Genomic DNA, 20,181 nt, shown 5'->3' with positions numbered 1-20,181 from the left:
GCCTATTTGCATGCTCAATGTTAGATTTAAGATCTTTACTAAGGTCTTGGCTAACAGCATACCTTCGGTTGTTGATAATATAGTGAAACAGTCACAGATGACCTTTTTAATGGGGAGGAATATTGTGGAAGGGGTGGTGGTCTTGCACGAAACAATCCATGAGTTGCATAGGAAGAAGAAGAAGAAGAAGAAGAAGAAGAAGAAGAAGAAGAAGAAGAAGAAGAAGAAGAAGAAGAAGAAGAAGAAGAAGAAGGATGGGGTAATCCTAAAACTGGACTTCGAAAAGGCTTATAATAAGTTAACTGGTCCTTTGTACAACAAACTCTCAGGATAAAGGGTTTCTCAGCGATCTATTGTAAGTGGATTGAGGAGGTTGTTAATTTGTCAAGGAAGTGTTGGGATTAAGGTGAATGAGGAAGTTGGTCGTAATTTATAGACCAGGAAGGGATTTAGACATGGGGATCCCTTCTCGCCTATCCTTTAGTAGCTGATATGTTGGCTATGCTTGTATCGAGAGCAAAGAACAATTGGCCAGTTTAAGGGTCTTGTGCATAATTAATTTGGTAGATTATGGGTTATCCATTCTACAATATACAGATGATAAGATCTTATTTCTGGAGGATAACTTAGAGGAGGCTAGGAATATGAAACTTGTACTAGGAGCATTTGAGAAGCTGTTGGGCACGAAAATTAATTATCATAAAAGCGAAATGTTTTGCTTCAATGCTGCTAATTAAGGACCGGGGTAAGGAGTATGTGGAACTATTTGGGTGTTTTGAGGGAAGCTTCCTCTTCAGATACTTAGGAATCCCAATGCGCTTCTAGAGGCTTTCTAACAAACATGGGAGTTCACTAGAAGAACGCTTCCAGAAAAACTTAGTAGTTGGAAAGCTTCTATGATCGGGTGGTAGGACATTATTTGATTAATTTGGTTCTTTCTAGCCTACCGATGTTCACGATGCCCTTTTTTCCCATCCCTAAAGAGGTGCTAAAAAGATTGGATTATTATAAGTCCAAGATTTTCTGGCATTGTGACAACCACAACAAAAAATAAGGCTAGCAAAATGATGAAAGATTTAGAAAGACTCTTGGAGATGCTCTAAAAATAAGGTATGTCAAAGACAAATGTCTAACTTAGTAATTCTTGGCTCAAAAAAGTTTAATTGAATGAGATCAAACTTCAAACAGAGCCAGGAATTAAGGTTAATGGTCACCGGATCAAAATTGATCAAGGCCCTCGAATTGTCCGATGACAATGTGCTGTAATATGCGTTATTAGGCAGCGTTGTCGACTGGACGATTTGGTGAAGGATCTTGTATGCACCGGCAGAAAATCTGGTGACACTATGCTAGCTAGGATTTAGTTTTTTTTTTAAGAAAAGCTAGGATTTAGTTGGACATGTTTATTGGAGTGTACAGTATGATCGAGTTGCACCTCGGTGGGTCGAGTGGATGTTCCAGGTTTACTGTGCAATGGTCTGTTCAACTTGTACATGCTTACTGATGTGCATCATATGATCCGCTAGACACCTTAGTGGTTGTAGCGTATCATCTCATGAGATATATATAGTTGAGGTATATTTTGAAGTGATCGTTAGAGGGGACTGTAGACATAGAAGCACCATATATGATCTGGTGGCCTGGTGCTCACAAGTCACAAGTGAGGCCCTGCGATCGTGGAGTGATGTTTTTTTCACGAGTCTTCATGAGATGATAATATGCTTTTATTAGTTTATTAATAATTACGGTACATTATTGCCTTCTCATTTCCGAGCTGTCTCACATGAAAAGGCATTTATGCTTCTCCGTTAGGGACCCTTCTAGTCCTCGACCTTATCAAGAATTTCATCCACATACAGTATCCGGATATGGCTGACCTATCTTTTCCAAGTGTAGCCATACATCGGTCTCGTTTGGTAATTATAAGGTTCGTTTTCGGCTCCTCTTAGCAAATTACTAAAAACACACTGTTCGTTACTATAGAAAAAATAACCATTATTTTGTAAACTGATGGAAAATAACTGATAGGAGTAGTAGAAGTCATAAATTTTGGCTTCACTGGGGCGTAAATCACCCCAAAACCATAGTAGTACGTCTAACGTCTAGAAGATGCCATTTTGTTAGTCAAGGGACCGTGCGGTCTTTCTTTTGCTTAGGCCCACAAAAACATTCTAATTGTTACCTACCTACCCACTAAGACGTACTAACACTACGTCAGATTTATACATCATTGTCGGTATTATCACTGTTAGATTTATGAGAACCGGTAGTGATGTACCTTTACCGTTGGTTATGAGCTTGAAAATAAAAAAAATGATTGGGGCTAGGCTAAAATCGGCAGTGAAGGACCACATCACTGTCGGTTTGTGGCTTGAACCGACAGTGTTTTGGCGGTCACTCATCACTGCCGGTTTAAGCCAAGAGCCGACAGTGATTGGGCTCTATCACCGTCGGTTCTAGCAAAGAACCGACGATGATAAGCATACAACAAAAAAGCTGCAGCCGTCCTCTCCTTCCTCCTCTCTTCCATCCCGAGAACAGAGATGCGCGTTTGGACCCTTCCCTCCATTGTTGCGGCTGCTCTTTACCATGAAGCTAGTGCTTGGATTTTAAAGAATGACTTGATCTTTTTGCTTTAAGGTTAGTAACAAACATCCACTCCTTTGATTTTGTTGCTTAATTAGCTTCGTTTTGATGGCTACATTGCTTGATTCACATTCTAGTTCTTTCTCCATTCTAGAGAACACTTTTCTAATTGGACATTTGTGCAAGGCTCAAATTATGGTGAATTCATCATCCAAACGGTTGTATGTCTGTTAACACATTTAAATTCCTAGCTAATTATTTCATAGTGGTCAAGATCATCATTGTTAGTATGTGATGCTATAATTAGTTCTTAGAAGTAGAGTAAAATAGATGTTCTTCATTATTGCACAATAATTATTTTTTACTACAATTTTCAATTTACAGGGCCAGGGCTACCAATTTTAATTTTCCAATAATTAGTGTACAATGATGTTTTCCAAAAATAGTACTTTCGAGCTACAATTGTTGTTTATGAAGCTCGATTTCTTATTAATTCTTTGTAATTACTGTCTCAGTATTTTTTTGTGCAGAGATGGATCGAGAGTGGATGCATCTATCCTAAACGGACAAGCGGTACATGCATGGCGTCAGCCAGTTTATCACTGATGCCAAAGCCCAGGCTGAGAATAGGAACCATGTCTTCTGCCCATGCAAAGATTGCAAGAATCATAGGATCTTTTGTCAAATTAAGTCTATACGATCGCACTTAATTACTAGGGGGTTCATGCCAAACTATACGATATGGACTATGCATGGTGATGTTGGTGTGAATGTTCTGCAGGAAAACGATGATGATGTGGATATGCTTGACGTAGCCATCCACAATGCTGACGAGAAACCCGGTGTCAATACAGAATCAATGGCCACAATTAATAATTTGTTTAGGAACACGCTAGCTGACGACATCGAGGATAACGATGATATTTCTTAGCTGCTACGTAATGTAGAGACCGGATGTCTTAGTGAAAGACAACTGCGAAAGCTAGAGAAAATAAGACAAGATGGCAAAACATCATTGTATAGGAATTGTCCAATGAGCAAACCGGAAGCCGACATCATGTTGTTAGAGTTCAAATTGATAAACGGATTGAGCGATAAAGTCTTTGATCAGTTGTTAGATATAATAAAGAAAATGCTCCTAGAAAAAAAACGAGTTGCCAGAAAAGACATCCTTGGCCAAGCAAATGATCTGCCCCATTAGCCTCGAGGTCAAAAAAATCCATGCATGTTCCAATGATTGCATATTGTACCATGGAGAAAAATACAAAGACTTAGACAAGTGCCCCAAGTGTGAAGCTCCATGGTACAAGGAAGGGCCGTCAGATGAGGGTACCAAGACCAGAGGAGGTCCCGTAAAGGTCGTTTGGTATTTTCCTATAGCTCTTCGGGTGCATAGGTTGTTTGCATGTGCAAAGTCAGCCAAGCTATTGCGCTGGCATGGCAAAGAGCATAAGAAAGATACAATGATGAGACACCCCGTCGATGGGCATGACTGGTGGACTATCAATACTATGTTCTATAAGGACATCGGTGAAGAGGTAAGGCACCTTTGCTTTGCTTTGAGCACAGATGGGATGAATCCTTTCGACTAGGTTAGAAGCAATCATAGCACCTGGCCAGTGACGCTCTGTATATACAACCTTCCACCTAGGGTCTGTATGAAGTTGTCGTACATCCAGATGCCACTACTGATCCAAGGGCCAAGACAACCTAGGAATGACATCGATGTGTTTCTAGAACTAGTGATCGATAAACTAGTGGAGATATTTGAAAAGGGTGTGCCAGATGTTTGGAACGAGTACAAAAAGGAACATGCCATGATCAAGGGAGTACTTATTGCTATAATCACCAAACTGCTAGGTCGAGGTTCATTGTCCGAAGAGAAGACAAAAGGCTATACTAGATGTGTCGAGTGCTTAGACGACACCGATGTGGTAAATCTGCCAAATAACACAAAGATAGTTTATATGGGACACCGTAGGTTCCTACCTAAAGATCACCCTTACCATAGGAATAGAAAAGATTTTAACAGTACTATTGAGAAATGCTTAGCTCCAAAATATCGAGACGGGCCTACGATACTTTGAGAACTCAACAAACTGGAGGCTGTCCTTGGGAAGAGGGACAATATAGTAGCAGTGCCTGATGGGAGCATTTGGAAGAAAAAAATGGTTTTCTGGAAACTACCTTACTGGCCATTTCTGAGTGTACGTCACTATCTTGATCCCATGCACATCACTAAAAATGTGTGCGCTAACACTCTTAACACCTTGATTGACACCAGGGGGACATCGAAGGATTCACTAGCCACACGCCTGGACATGCAACACTTGGGAGTTAAGAAGGAGCTACATCCCGTGGAGCTAGAGAATGGCCAGTTTAAACTTCTGGTTGTATCATGGACATTGAAGAAGGAAGAAAAGTGTGCGCTTATTTCTTTCTTCAATGAACTCGAAGTCCTGACGAGCTACTGTGTGAACCCGAAGAGGCTAGTGAACATGAGAGAACTCAAGTTCAACTATGGCCCTATGAAGGCCCATGACTGTCATGTCATTATTACTCAGCTGCTCCCTATTGCCCTACGTGGTATCCTCCCCCCAAAGGTTCATGCCCCAATCATAAAGCTTTGCTCATTCTTCAACGCGATCTCAAAAAAGGTCATTGATGTGTTCACGCTAGAGCAGCTGCAACGGGACATAGCCGAAACTCTTGTTAGGCTTGAGATGCATTTCCCACCGACTTACTTTGATATCTCATTGCATCTACTACTTCATCTTGTTGACCAAATTAGAGCCCTTGGCCCAATGTACCTGCATCAGATGTTCCCTTTTGAAAGATTGATGAAAGTTTTCAAGAGGTATGTTAGGAATAGATTTAGGCTAGAAGGGGGCATGGTTTAAGAATGGTCAACGGAGGAGACCATTGAGTTCTGCACATATTATCTAAACATCAAAAGGGTCAGAGTTCCATAATCTTATCACAGGGAAGAGTACGTGGCAAAGGAACAATTGAGGAGAAATCTGTTATAGTAGACGACCCTGTTTCTTTTAGACAGGCACAATTCACTGTTGTCTAGCAAGCCGAGGGTGTGATGCCATACATTGATGAGCACAAGTAATCGCTGCAAACTCTGTATCCAAGCATGTCACAGGCTTGGCTAGATAAAAAACATAAGGAGGAATTTGTCAACTAGTTGCGATGTCGCTAGCTTGGAATAAAGTTGGGTAATCAACTGGATGCCTTATCCAAGGGACCTTTGAGTACATATCTTAAGTACCAAGGGTATGAGAGCAATGGATTCACATTTTATATAAAAAAGCAAGATGTAAAGAGCACATACCAAAATTGTGGTGTTTGTTTTGATGCTCATGACGAAAACAGCAATGTGCAGGCGACATACTATGGTTTCATAGAGGAGATATGGGAGCTAGCCTATGGTCCATTGAAGGCAGCTCTTTTTCGCTGCTAGTGGGTCCAGCTCAAGGAAATCAACACTGACAGCGAAGAGGGTTCACTACCGTTGATCTCACTAAGACCGCATATAGAGATGACCCCTTCATCCTTGCAAGAGATGTTATGCAAGTCTTCTATGCAAGGGACAATAAGACAAAAGGAAGGCTAAAAGTAGTCCTAGAAGGGAAAAGGAAGATTGTCGATGTCGATGGAGTGATGGATGAAGAAGACTATAGGGGCTATTAGGAAATGCCACCATTCGGGGCGAACGTACCCCTACCTATCATTCAAGAGGGTGACAAACCTGCTTACGTACGGCTTGATCACAATGAGGCCCTCATTGTTGATGCACCTAAATATAGTTAGATTATTGTTAACTATATAATCATTATGCACATAACCGTGAAGGATGTTTGATCCTAATGAAACTCTCATCTCCTCTCTCCTCCTCGTTAATACTCTGCCAACTCAGCAAATATGCCAACGTATCATAGCAATTAATGAGAATAAAAGTTATTTAAAACTACCATGTAGACTGACCTTATTACTATTCAAACACTCGATTAGACACCAGACATAACATTTCTAAACTTTACTCTCTGAATTTAAACACCAGCTAAATATAAATATAAATATATATGTCTAGACTTCTGATAGAAGGACATTGGGGTGGCCATTCTCTTCTGAGCTACTACTAGTAGTGAGGGATCCATAGCTCCTCGGCACCACTAGTCCCCAACCAGTTTGTAGTCCCTGCTCGCAATACTCGAAGGAGCCTAGCCCATAGTCGGCATTGAGCAAAGGTGTAGTAGCTCCATTTCTCCTCCAACCTTCATTGACATTGATGTATGTGCTCCTAGAGATGTGAATGGGAATGCCTATGGCTTGTGTGTCGACTGTTGAGTGATCCATTTACTTGATGCATGTACTGTTCCAGTCTCTAGATTAGGCCAAGATGAAGAGGAACGCTAAGAAGGCCACAAAGAAAGAAGCTACACAGAGAAAATTCATTTAATAAATTAGAAAATAGAACAAAAAAATTTGGACCATCTGGGACTCAAACATGGGTCTCGGGGCTAAGTTGAGGGGTCTTAACCGCTGCGCCAGTAGGAGGAGTTCGAAAGAAAACTAAAAGTTATCCTACTTAACACCTAACTGCTACAGCACATCACTGCTGGTTTGGGGAATGACCCGGTAGTGATGTACCCCATCACTGTTGGTTTACAATCAAAATCGGCAGTGATGAGCTATTTCCCAAAGTAAATTAATAATTTATAAAATAGAACAAAAAATTTTTGCCCCTAGGACTCAAACATGGGTCTCGGGGGCTAAGTTGAGCGGTCCTAACCGTTGTGTCAGTAGGAGGAGTTCAAAACAAAACAAAAAGTTATCCTACTTAACACCTAACTGCTACACCACATCACTATCGATTTGGGGAATGACCTGACAGTGATGTACCCCATCACTGTCGGTTTACAATCAAAATCGGCAGTGATGAGCTATTTTCTAAAGTAAATTAATAATTTATAAAATAGAACTAAAAATTTGGGCCGCCTGGGACTCGAACACGGGTCTCAGGGGCTAAGTTGAGGGGTCATAACTGTTGCGCCAGTAGGAGGAGTTCGAAACAAAATGAAAAGTTATCCTACTTAACACCTAACTGGCTGCGATGGCGGCAAGGCCCTTCACTGCCAGTTTTGGTTCTTCACAGTCGATTGCTCGAACTGACACAGAAGGCTCCATTCACTGTCGATTTTTAAACTAAAACCGATAGTGATGTGTAGATGCTTCTCACATGCCAACAGTGCTCCCACTAACCACAATAGTTGGAACACTGCTCCCACCTACCCCGATAACTTTAGTTTAGAAATAAAAATGTACCACGACTGCTAGCCCCTATAAAATTGCCCTCGGCCAGGAGCTAGCCTCTCCATACATGTTGATTTTAGCCAGGCCTTATCAGCCATGATACAATGTTTTCCTCTCACAACAAACCCCAGATATTGTTATGCATCGTAGTCCACCAAAATGGTGCACACAAGAGGTACTAGGAGAATGCTACTGAAGATAGAGCAACGTCGAAGATTGGAGATGCCACGAGGTTCACAGAACCATCCGCTACGGTGCGTATCTGGAAAAAGGCCATGTATAGACAAGGTGGATTCATCGATGCCACCTTGTCATCTCCAACCGGTATAGCTCGTAGACCATCTTGGTGCTACTGTTTGCCCCTAGTTGGTGCTAGAAGAATGCTACTGAGGTGGTTACATTATAATGTATTGATACACATTGATTGTAACATTGACCTGTACACAAATAGGTCTTTGTTATCGTATATGGAATTTTAGTGTAAGGTCTTTGTTATCATATATGTAATTTATTTCTAATATTTTTGATATTTTTTAATGTATTTCATTACTATCTAAATAAATGTATCATTGTTGTTAAGACTTTCCCACTGTACTATCTAAATAAATACATCATTTACATATATGCACCTTTACTATCGGTTCTACTTACAAACCGACAGTGATATTAACTTTCATTGTCGGTTCTACTTAAAACCGGCAGTGATGTCCATACCCCCCTATATAAAACAAACCGTGGACCACATACATCGATCCCACCCACCCACGAACTCTCACAATCTCATTTCTCATGTTTCACTCTCACTTCTCAAGAAATCCACTCTCTCTACATGATTTGGTCATGGCTCCTACATTTTTCAATGGTATTGATATGTTCTCTTCTCCAATATTCTATCTATATTCATTTGATCTATATTTATATTCATGTTTCTTTGCATTCTATATTTATATATATTCTTATTCCTTGCATTTGATCTATATTTAATTATGTTGCCACATTTTACTTGGAAGCATTTTTTGTGCATATATTTTATGTTCATATTTTTTTCACATTTTATTGATCAGGTGGTATGAACAATGGACCTCCCCCACCACAAGAATTAGGTTTCCACCCTGGTGATGAGCCATTCACTCCTAATGTGGTCATTCCACGGTTCCCTGTTCCAGCTATTGTATAAAATGTTTTCCAACATCTTTTGTTTTTTATACTAACAAATAAGTGTAATTAGTTTAATATCATTGTTGCATACATATATGTCGCAGACTATATCCCCAATGGATTGGCTGTGAACAACACTTGGCTAGTTCTTTATCTCAGACATCATTGAGAACACGACATCTAATGCAAGTGGTCAGCCATGGACGTGTCAACTCAGTTTTTCCATCCCTTTGAGGGGTGCAAATCATCGAAACCATATCCACGAGACGGGAAGACAGAGCCCGGACATGATAAGCACCCAATTCAGTGCTGTGCACATCTATTTAGAGGCACTTCGATGTGTTTGCTATGATGTGCCCGATTTCTCGCACTTCAAGGCACTTGCTTTGAATGCTGCTGATATCCCCGCCCCACAAGCAAGCAAATGGTTTGTGAGCTACAACCATGTGGATATGGTAAAATGGTCACTTATACCTGAGTCATGGTTATTTGTTGTTTATTATTGGAATAACATTCTCTAATTTTTTTTTCTTTTTCTCCAGGACCTTACCTATGCTGCATATGGCTTGTGGGTCGTTCTAGACCAAGCTACGGAGCAACTCGGGTACGATTGGGACTTCTGCAATGGTAACCTCGGCTAGCTCACTTTAGAAGGATGCTAGTACTGCATAAGGATTACTAATAGGGGCAGTGGTCGTTCAGTAGGTTACATCTATGGCCGACCATTCTTTTGGTATTGTGAGGCACGAGAGAGTGCACTCATACGGGCATTGGACTTCATCGATACAAGCGGATACATAATCTGTGACATCAATTACCATATATGGCTATAGAGGCATGTTAGTGTGCATGGCCCAATCGAACCCGACAGTGATTCCCATAGTAATTAATGTTTATTAGGTTGTTTTCAAGGTCATAGTTTAATTGGGTTCTAATTTTAATTTATACAGCTTTGTGTGTTTAATTATTGTCATGCATGTAATTTGTGTAATATTTGTTGGGCAACTTGAAATATACATTCTGGTGTTGTATTTGTCTTAAACTTTTTCTTAGGCTTCCACGTGCCACATGTGAAGGAAACTCCTAGTTTGGAATTTTCTGGAGATGGTTTGCTACTTTCTGAGGTTTAATTGAATTTTTGTGCGACGACACCGTTTAATTATAGGTTGAACTGAGTCTATCCACGAAAAGATCTAGAATGATGCTAAACTTTTACACAGGCTCTAATGTACCCTAGGGATAAGAATTTTATAGAGGTGGATAACAAAATCAATTGGGTCCAAGATGAAATTCACCCTCTTTTGTCTCATTTGGCATAGAGAAAAATATAATAAATAAAAAAACTAATCAGTAAAACCTTAGATCCTGTGTGGGGTCTTAATTTGGGTGTACACGCTTGCCAAAAAAAAATTCAAGCCATTTTGATATAGGCGGAGTATACATGCTTCACAGAGGTACATGTGCCTTTTCATCGAACCATGACTATACACATAGGTTATCAAGGTTTCTGTGGTTCATAGGCATTCCGGTGTCGTATTCGTCTCAAACTTTTTCTTAGGCTTGCACGTGCCACGTGTGAAGAAAACACCAAGTTTGGGATTTTTCGGAGATGGTTTGCTACTTTCTGAGGTTTAATTGAGTTTTCGCGCGACGACAACGTTTAATTATAGGTTGAACTGAGTCTACCCATGAAAAGATCCAGAATGGTGTCAAACTTTTACATAGGCTCTAATGTGCGCTAGGGATAATAATTTTGTAGAGGTGGATGAAAAAATCTATTGGGTTCAAGATGAAATTCACCCTATTTGGTCTCATTCGGCACATAGAAAAATATAATAAATAAAAAACTGATCAGAAAAACCTAAGATCCTGTGTGGGGTCTTAATTTGGGTGTACATGCTTGCCAAAAAAAATTAAACCATTTCAACATAGGCGAAGTATACATGCTTCACAGAGGTACATGTGCTCTTTAATCGAACCATGACTATACACATAGGTTATCAAGGTTTCTGTGGTTCATACGTATTCTGGTGTCATATTGGTCTCAAACTTTTTCTTAGGCTTGCACGTGCCATGTGTGAAGGAAACACCTCGTTTGGGATTTTTCGAAGATGATTTGCTACTTTCTTAGGTTTAATTGAATTTCCGCGCGACGACACCGATTATTTATAGGTTGAACTAAGTCTACCCATGAAAAGATCTAGAATGGTGCCAAACTTTTACACAGGCTCTAATGTGCCCTAGTGATAAGAATTTTGTAGAGGTGGATGAAAAAAAATCCATTGGGTCCAAGATGAAATTCACCCTCTTTTGTCTCATTCAACACACAAAAAATATAATAAATAAAAAAACTGATCAAAAAAACCTAAGATCTTGTGTGGGGTCTTAATTTGGGTGTACAAGCTTGCTAAAAAAATTTCAAGCCATTTTGACATAGAAATACATATGCTTATATTTATTCAATATATAAAAGAATCTTTTTAATATATATAAACATCACTGTCAGTTTCAAAAAACCGACATTGATGAGAATAAACCAACAGTGATATTGGTTATCACTATCGGTTTATTTTGAAAACCGGCAGTGATATATAAAAAATTAAAAAAAATTATGCCAGCCCTCGGGTTCGAGCTCGGGTCTCGGGCTATAGATTTTAGACATTAACCGTTGCGCTAGTATAGGAAATGTGCCAAGGGTTATTTACTTTTTCCTTTTAACCTTTAGGTCGCTTAATAAATTATAAAATAGAATGTAACGTCCTGCCTCTCCGACGCCGGGCCCGCTTACATCTGGTAGCTTCTCTAGGATATAGACTGCCCTCACAGACCAACACAGGTTTTTTCTACGCACTTTGTCCTCACTCGTGCGCACCCGGGAAGAACTTTCCGGTCGATCACCCATCGCTCCAGGCCAAGCACACTTAACCTCAGAGTTATTTGCAGATGGGCTTCCGGAAAAAAAGTTGCAACTTATTGGTATGAGTATCCTATTAATCCTGTTAAGCCCTGGGCCGGGATGTTACATCCTCACCCCCTTAAGAGATCGACGTCCTCGTCGATCAATCCCAAGCCAGGAGCGTCCTCTCTTGGCCACGTCCGTGTGTCCAGAGCCAGCGCATGTGCCATGCTTTGTGACCACACCGGATCCACACCAGCCATGTGCACCATGCCTACGCAACTGTGACACACGTGCCCGTGAAACCGCGAGAGTCGGCTCTGATACCATTCTGTAACGTCCTGCCTCTCCGAGGCTGGTCCCGCTTACATCTGGCAGTTTCTCTAGGATATAGACTGCCCTCACAGATCAACACAGGTCTTTTCTACGTACTTTGTCCTCACTCGTGCGCACCTGGGAAGAACTTCCCGGTCGGTCACCCATCGCTCCAGGCCAAGCACGCTTAACCTCAGAGTTATTTGCAGATGGGCTTCTAGAAAAGAAGTTGCAACTTATTGGTATGAGTATCCTATTAATCCTGTTAAGCCCTGGGCCGGGATGTTACATAGAACAAAAAAATTTGGGCCGCCTGGGACTCGAACACGGGTCTAGGAGGCTAAGTTGAGGGATCTTAACCGTTGCGCCAGTTGGAGGAGTTCAAAACAAAATGAAAAGTTGTCCTACTTAACACCTAACTTAACACCTAACTGCTACACCACATCACTGCCGGTTTGGGAATGACCCGGCAGTGATGTACCCCATCACTGTCGGTTTACAATCAAAACCAGCAGTGATGAGCTATTTCAGAAATAAATTAATAATTTATAAAATAGAAAAAAAATTTGGGCCGCCTGGGACTCGAACACGGGTCTCGAGGGCTAAGTTAAGAGGTCATAACCGTTGAGCCAGTAGGAGTTCAAAACAAAACGAAAAGTTATCCTACTTAACACCTAACTACTACACCACATCACAACCGGTTTGGGGAATGACCCGGCAGTGATGTACCCCATCACTGTCGGTTTACAATTAGAACCAACAGTGATGAGCTACTGGTGTAAAAGAGGCATGGGTTGAAATTATCTAAATTCATTTCAACCCCATGCGAAATCCTCCCCCCGCGCTGCCGGAGTACCACCCCGTGCTGGAGCACCGCCCCACGCCATCCACTGCCCCATGCCGAAGCATCGCCCCACGTCGGAGCACCGCCCCATGCCAGAGTACCGCCCCAAGCCGGAGCACCGCCCCATGCCATCCACCACCCCAAGCTGGAGCACCGCGCCATCCGTGCCCTCGTTCCTCGTCCATGACGCTGGCCATGCCCCTCCTCCTCCACGCCTGCACTCCCACCACTGAGGCCTTCAGGAGCACGCGGACAGCTGCTTTCCCACCCCCACGGTGAGTGTGTTGGTCACTGCCCGCTATGTGTCTGATGAAATGTCCCACAGTGTCCCACATCTGCTTACTTGAATCAGTAGAAGCTTTTCATTTACCAAGTACTACAACTTATTGTTTGATATGATAATTTACTTGCCATAATTTATGTTACTGCTACTTTATTGCAATGCTAGCATACAGTTTGATCATGAATGTCTAGTCTATAGTGCCACCAATGCTCAATGTTTTTGGATGTGAGGATGGAGTATATATATTTTAGACCTATAGAACTAATATATGTACATCTGGTTAAATAATATCTACTATACTCCAATTTTTAAAATGCAACAGCCCCCCACACCCATCATTTTTAAAGAGACAATTTAGAAACAAAGTGAGATATTATTTAACCCTCCAAACTTGTAATTCACAGTAAAGGGTACATATTAAAAAAAACAAATATTCCTTGAGACGAATCTACATGCCAATTGACCATGGTGCACTCCAATTTTAAAAATGCAACACCCAAACCTAAAACTTGCTACACAAAACCAAAAAGCAATTATTACATTTGTCCTCATGATCATTGCTAAAGAGCCTATTTAAACCCTAAACTGTGAAACCAGAAATTCAATACTCCAAACTTGCAATTCATAGAATTCATGATCATTGCTAAAGCGTTTGTTTGTCTAGAAGACTGAAAATACATTCAGTGCACAAATGAATATTCAAAGCGGTCAATCCAAAATCTGGATAGAACCATTCATAAAATCACAATCCTCTTGTCTAACTTGCTTAGGAGCATGGTACAACCATCTGAGTTTGTCAATCAGGCAATGTAACATGCATATAACTATCATGTCCCATTGTTTCTATACAAAGCACTACTTAGCATTTGAGGGATACAGTTGCAAAGCCAGCTAACAGAGAAGTAGCTTGTTTCTTAGCCACATCAACTAAGGGCCTAGGCCTTCAACGCTAACCGGTCTTGCCATGGAACTACCCTCTTACCTTCACTTGCAAGAGAGTTTCCTGTATCCCTACAAACTAATAATTTGACATTAGTTGTCAACATATCTTCGTCCACCCTGACCTGATCAAACTTTTTGACTTCTAGATGGCCCTATTGCCCCTAGCGATCATTCCCCACATCATTCTACAAACAAGAAAGCCCTTTTAATTGCCATAACAACACTTTTCTTGTATAGATTATGTTAATTCATGAACTCCATCACTTTAGTATCAAATTCGACTTCTAGCAATAGAGATGAGATTTTGGTCCAAACATAACACTCACCATTTAACAAAAAGAAGACAACATTGATCACTTTAGTGTAGTCATCATTGATAGAATCCTAAAATCATGAACAAAACATGCCCCATTTAGCAAATAAACTATAGAATTTTCCATTAATAGTAGATGCATTGCATTACCTATCAGAGATCATATTTACGCCCTTTTCCTTCCATTGTCATGAAACGTCAAACCATGGCCTCATTGGTCACTTTCTTCATTTCTTATTTCTCTAGATAGCAAATAAGTCTATGACTCAAATGCTGATCACCCATGCGATTAGACAAAGTTGTTTTGACAATCTTCATTCCCGAAAAGTATCTCTCAACTGTTGCAGTAGCGACAGGTAATACTAGCAAAGCAATGCACATATTAAGCTATTTTACTTTCTCTCATGATCAATGATTACAAAGTGAGTATTTTATGTGCATTATGTGATTTAGTAAAATAGACTTTGCAGCCCTGCAAAATTTTCATTTGAAATGTCACCTGGATTGCTTGGAGGATGAGTAACATTAAATAGATTTAGTTTGGCCATATAACTTGAATAATAACTCTTGTTCAGTGAGTTACCATTACCACTTACCACATGCCTAATTTACTTAAATGTATAGGCAACCATGGCATGGTATGTAGTGCATGTTGGTCACATGCTTGGGATTTATCAAACCTGGGAAGATTGCTATGCTCAAGTCAATCGCTACCCTAGTAATTTGCACAAAAAGTACAACATAGAAGCTAAAGCTTTGAGGGCCTACTATAATCATCTAGCCTACCTTGCAAACCATGTGTAACTGACCTACTATGGTCCAATGAATGCAAACCAAGGCCATCCGCTGGCACTAGAGATTGAAGAGAAGCCACTCACCGGAGATATGAAGATTAGGAGAATTGCTCCTAGGTCTTGGAAAGATGTCATGCTTTTATTTATGGCTATGGTCATTGCTTTTCTTATTTAGAAGTTGATGTAGGCTTAGTTTCGTAGAACAGTAGGTAGACTTTGTTGTATGTGGTCAATCAAACAATGAATTTGTTTTAGGTGAACATATGCTATTATTTGACTTTGTTGTATGTGGACTTATTATTAGACTTTCATTAAACATATATATATATATATATATATATATATATATATATATATATATATATATATATATATATATATGAACATGTGCTATTAGTAGTTGTCCGCAGCCAAAACTAACCATGATCGTGTCACAGCCATGACTCATCGTCGCTTATTACCCCATTATTGAAGAACAGATCGGCAACAAGAAGCGACTGATATTGTTGGGACAGGAGAGCCACATGATCGGACAAATGGTGATGGTGCTAATCAGGACAGTGAGAATGAGCAGCCATGGACCTCGTCCGACCTGCTCGATCTAGGTCAAAATGACCAAGATAGCTAGGTAACTTTGGTATCATGTGACTATGTAGCCATACATGCTAATCAATTGAGAGGGTCATAGCTTACTTGGTGTCTCTAGTAGGAGCCTCCGTCGGCCGAGGAGTCAGAGGGTTTCGGTAGAAGGAAGGCTAGATCCAAGCGAGGCATGTCAAAGATTCTTATTGGTAGGAATGCACACTGGCACATTACTGAGTTCGATGAATTCAGGGATCCACTCTCACCGCCTATAGCTTTGACCAAATACAAGACTATCCTTGGGTTATTTGTTAGGGACTTCATCTCGATTAGGTATAGAAAGTGGATTGTGAAAAATGATGACCCGTGGAGGGTTCCCGAAAGTGAGAAGGATTACATATGGAATATCAAGATTCCAGAGTATTTCACTTTCCCACTGGAGTATGACAGGGAGTTAGTCAAGAAAAAAGCAAAAGAAATCATGGGGACATGCTTCAAGAATTTCAAGGGGACATTGTATAAGAATTTTGTCCTCTAAAATAAAGAGCTAGATTTTGATGGTGGATAGTTTAGCAAGCAGGACTTCTGGTAGGATTTCAAGGAATACAGGTTATCCGAGGAGTACTTAGAACTGAGCAGGAAGAATAAGGAGAACTCACAGAAAGTGACGAATTCTCATGATCTCGGCTCTCGTTGCTATGCCAAAAAGATGCCAGAATTTGAAATAGAACTTCAAAAGATGGATCACCTTGCTCAGGAAGGCGTTCAGGTTGAGACCACCGATTGGGAGCCTAGATCGGTAATATACTATATGGAGAGGAATATACGCCACACAGAGGACGAGAGCTTTAACTCCACAAATCAACCCATGAGTGAACTCAACCAGAGGATCTCCTAGGTAACTGAGTAGGTGAGGCAAGGGACTCGCACTTCTAATAGGGAGAAAGACGTGCTCACCCAAGCATTTGGAACTAAGGAGCACCCAGGTCGCACTAGAGGAACCGATGTTGTTCCTTGGAAACTAGCATTCCCCCAAGAATCTAACACTTACTGGAGCCGCTCGAGGGGTAGAGCGGATCAGGAGGCAGAGTATTTGAGGCGACTAAAAGAGTTGGAAGAAAGAATGGATGTACGAATTGAGGCGATTGTTGAAACATGAGTCCAGCAAATTTTGCTGTCCAAGGGATCAGGAATACCACAAAACCCTACTCCTACTGCCTTTAGCCCATAGTTTAGGGGTCACAGCAGCTGCGGATCGACCCCGCTCGACGAAGAAGATTCGTATGTGCCTCATCCGGTGGACGGCATCACTGAACCTATCAATGTCAAGTTGTACATCCGTCAGGAATGGATAAAGGACAAGGTGGCGCTCGGCCAGGCCAGGCCTACGGGAGATAGGACCATTAATGGCCGCCCAATTCCATAGGGGTACACGCATGTCACCATTGATAGAATACTTGATAAGAAGTATAACAAGATAAACATTGAGTACCCCGTAGTGGAAGACAGACCAAAACTTGGTCATAACAAAGGCTCTCAAGTGGCCTAGCACAAGTGCTTCATTAAGCTTGACCACCACTTATCCTCTGATGATGAGGACGATTGCGAGTCTTAGTCCACCCATGATGATCACTCACCATCTCTCAATAGAGATCACTCCCCTCCTCATCCCTTGCCATCACCCTCGAGAAGATAGAGGTCTCCTTCTATTCCTCCTCATTCGACACCATCTTCATTAGCCCCGAGTAAAGAGACTCCTCCTCCTCCTCCTCCATCTTCATCAGTCCCGAGAAAATAGAATTCTCGTCGTCATCCTCCTCCTCCACCTCAGCCTAGAACAAGATCAAGGACATCCTCACAGTCGCAAAAAAAGGTCCTTGGATTCGGTCGCTAATGCTCCCAAAGTGGACCAACAAAAAAAAAGGTCGTTCAGTGGCAGCGTTATAAACTTGATGGAAGGAAAATTTACAACACACATCTTGAAGGAAGATTGTATTAGTTTCTTCAATCTCTGTGCCTCACTGCCTCCATTTTTGTTGAAGTCCGAATTCAAAAGGCAAACATAGAATCAGTATGCTACAACAAGAGCCGATGAAATACACAATGAAGATTTAAGGAAGATACAAAAGTTCATCGAAGACAACCCCGAATTAACCAGGGAAGAGGCCGCGACCATCTATTATGATGTACAAGGGACGGCAGCACCGACAATGAAGTATGAAAGGGGCAATCTTTTAGTTTCCAATCACGAGTATAAAAATTTGACAACATATATGTGCCAGTTACATGAATATTACATGGCTCAAACAATAGAGACGGAGGATTTTAGTTTTGAGGTTATTATCCATTTGCCACATGTTTTTAATTATCATAAAAAAGAGAAATTTGATGTCGAGTGGGAGTGCTTGTTCCAGCTATACCAGAAATGCTCTCTCGATACACAATGTTGACGTTCTGGACTATGTAAGTACCCTACATGCACGATACTACAATTAACTACTCTCTCGGGACACACATTGTTAACTTTTGAGCACTTCCCATGATTTTATGTAGATGTATAACAAACTTTTACATTCTAAAAAGCAAATGGGATAACATAGGCTTCTCGGACCCCTTGCGAGTCAATGAGAAGACATGTCTAGGCCTCCATGGATGTGACGTCAAAGACCTAAAACATAGATTGATTGTTATTTTTGATGAATTCAAGATGAAGAACAAAACCCACATACTTCTAGGCAACAACTGCGAGTATGTGTTCTTGGCTTTTAATTTTATGCTTCTTTTTTTGTTAAGATTATTCAACAATTAGGATTCTGTGATTACAGCCACCATTTCATCTTCATTTGTGTTAATCTTGCCAAAAATCTGATCGAGGTGTGGGACTCAAAGAAAAAACTATTTCATCATCTGGATGCACTGGTGGCAGTGCTGAATTAGTAAGTGATCCTAATAACATATTATTTTCTAATCATACATACCATTTTCTAACGTTTCTCCTTTTAATGTTGCTCAGTGTCCGAAGAAGACATATCGGTGGGATGCAGGTCCCATTCAAAGTTGTCAAAATGGAGGGGAGGTACCTAAAACAGCCAGCAGGAAACAATGAATGCTGATTTTATGTAATGTGGGCAATGCTTTGCTACATCGGCAGGAAAATCGAAAGGAGCCGATAAGTTGGTGTGTATAATCCCCATTTCATTTATGTCTGTTAATCATTCAACAAAATGATTTACTGATTCCTTTTTGGATATCATCTTTTTTAACCGACAGCGTAAGAAATATAACCATGAAAGGTTGTTAGACATGGAGATCGTCGCGTTGCAATTAGAGCTGGCAAAATTCATCTTAGCCGAGGTATTGAAAAAAGATGGAGTATTTTCCATTGCACAATCTGTGAAGTTCAAGGACCAGTATGGCCCAGAGCGGCTCGCCAAATTATTGTAAGAAGTCTGAGAAGCATTGCACAATCTGTGAAGTCCGAGAACATTTCTTTTTTATTTTGAGGGATCGAGATCTTGATAAGAATATTTGAACTGTAACCGTAACATTTGTAATGTTTAATATTGATGGACCTGTCATCTAAGTAGTATATATAAAACGAAACCCGATTCCACAAAAAATATAAATTAAAATAAATTATAAAACAATAAAATACGAACGTGACATCACTACCTGTCAGCAGAAAACCGGCGGTGTTGTCGTAAACATCACTGCCGGTTAGCAACAAACTGGTAGTGATGGCACTGTTGGCTGGAGCCACAAACTGGCAGCATTGTCTTAGCCATCACTGCCAGTTCTTGCCACAAACAAACAGTGATATTTACGACAACACTGTCGGTTCAAACACAAATCGACAATGTTGGTGGAAATGAACTCTACCGGGTGGTCTTATGAACTGGCAGTGTTGGTGGAACTGAACTCTACCGGCTGTGTAAAGAACCAGCAGTGAAGTTGAACAACACTGCCGATTTGTAAGAACCGACAGTGATAGCTTACCCTTATCACTGCCGGTATGGTTGCATCAGTTTAAAATCTGATAGTGATGGGGTATTTTAAACCGGCAGTGAAGTGCAATTCTGACGTAGTGTAATTCTGCATCGGCTATGCTATGCTATGTCCATTAGCAAGCCAGCAAGTTACTTTACA

The sequence above is a fragment of the Miscanthus floridulus genome, chromosome 5 (assembly GCF_019320115.1).
Source record: "Miscanthus floridulus cultivar M001 chromosome 5, ASM1932011v1, whole genome shotgun sequence".
NCBI lineage: Eukaryota > Viridiplantae > Streptophyta > Magnoliopsida > Poales > Poaceae > Miscanthus > Miscanthus floridulus.
Note: the sequence above shows the minus strand (reverse complement) of the source record.